This window comes from Nelumbo lutea, chromosome 7 (genome assembly GCF_056320005.1).
Source record: "Nelumbo lutea isolate HS-2025 chromosome 7, American lotus-T2T, whole genome shotgun sequence".
Lineage (NCBI taxonomy): Eukaryota > Viridiplantae > Streptophyta > Magnoliopsida > Proteales > Nelumbonaceae > Nelumbo > Nelumbo lutea.
In genome coordinates, this window is record NC_142690.1 from 6,012,858 (window position 1) to 6,014,755 (window position 1,898).

The 1,898-nt window shown below is 41.5% G+C and overlaps 1 pseudogene; it reads left to right on the forward strand.

The window, feature by feature from the left end:
- Nucleotides 1–898: 898 nt before the first annotated feature.
- Nucleotides 899–1,898, forward strand: LOC148844831 (uncharacterized; annotated as a pseudogene).

The window sequence follows — 1,898 nt, forward strand, 5'->3', positions numbered from 1 at the left end:
ACCCATCACTAGTTAGATCCCGCTATAGTCTATAGATGAATCGAAACCAAAAGACAAGCCAACATGCTCAGATTCTTGATAAGAGATAAGTAGAAGAATAACTTATAAGATATATAAGCCCAATGAATCGATTATTATAAGCTAAGATGAGAGAGGGTTTTGAATTACAAAGAACCTGAAAGAAGACGGTGTCATGTATAGAAGCTGCAGTAGAATGAATTGCCCAAATGGAAGCTACAGCATCAATCACCTCATAGAAATATCAATATTCGGGACATGAGATATCTTATGCCAATCTTCACCAGTCTCCCTTGAGCATCGTTTCTTTAAATGAGGACAATTTCTAATATATAGCTCCTGTAATCTTGTCAAGCGTTGCATGCCTTCCGGTAAAGATTTCAAATTATAGTTCCCACATAACTCAAGATGTTTAAGAGATGTGAGGTTTCCAAGCGAGTGTGGTAGAGATACCAAATCAGGGATGTCTTCGACTCTGAGGTCTTGAAGTGACGGAAAGTTTCCAAGCTCCTCTGGCAGCTCTACTAATTTCCGAAGCTGTCGAATGCATAACTTCTTCAGGGCAGTAAGACATTGGATTCCGTCCAAGGAACGAAGCTCTCGACATTGTTCAATTTGTAGCACCTTGAGGGCGGTGAGATATTGTAAGCTTTGTGGTTGAAAGAGGGACGTCAAATTCGAACACTGCCGGATAACAAGATGTCGAAGAGGAATCAAGGCTTTTGGTGCATGAAACGACTGTGGTAGAGATGCAAAATGAGGGATATATTCGAGAGTAAGGTTTTCAAGTGATGGGAGATTTCCAAGCTCGTCTGGCATCTCTTGTAATTTCGGAATAGCTGTAATCCTTAACTCTTTCAGGGCAGTAAGAGCTTGAATTTTTAATTTGCAGAGCATTACATTTGAGCAAATCGTGATTCAATCAGGTACGGATGCTACCGGAGTGGCGACCGACATGGTCTCCCTCAATTCCACTGTAAAGCTAGTTTTTCGTAAGACTGCTACGTTTTTCGGAGTACATGTAACGTCAACACCTGTTGATCTCTCCTACTCTCAACTAAGTGTGGCCAGTGGCACCGTAAGCAACAAAATCCATCTCATGTTACGTTTCTCTGAGAAAATAAAGATGATTCAATCAAACTCCTCTATGGTGGTTTTAACCTTTTATTTCCTTCCCTCCTTAGGATGACATTGCAGATAAAGTTCTATCAGTCGAGGAAGAGCTAAAGAACGATGACGGTAGTAGTGATGGGGAATAAAATCCGTCCGTAAGGAAGTGGGAAGGGTTTGAGCAGTTCGACAGGCACCGGTGCCTCTGAAACTGAGTTTCATGGTTTGATCGAGGGCATACGTCCTGGGGAAACTGGTCAAACCAAAGTTCCATAAGACGATCGAGTGTTCCGTGGTTCTTGATCCTAAAAAGCTCAACGTCCCCATTTCTCTGAAGAATTCGTGCTAAGTAAAATCAGATTCATGGCTGGAGGCGGCGGGCGGCGGCACTGGTGAATAAATTGAAGAGGGAGAAAAAAATAATTTTTTTGAAATTTTTTTAAAAGTATTATTTTATTTGATATTATAAAAACACACGAATCCAGTACCTCTGTTTCCTCATTTTACTCTGTGGCGCACATTCTTTGAAAAAAGAAAAAAAAAAAAGTGAACCCACAAGTTTTGATCATTCTCCATTTCCTCCCTACTTTTCTCCCTTTGATTGTCTCCATGATCATGAGACCGGATCTTCTCCTCACAGAGGTTGCCTCACTCGCTCCTCACATGAACGTGTACCATGCATTGAGAACATTTCCCTGTCTTATAAGTTATTATTCACGGGAGATGTTCCCAATGCACGGTGGATGTGCATGTGAGCGCCCCTGTCTAAG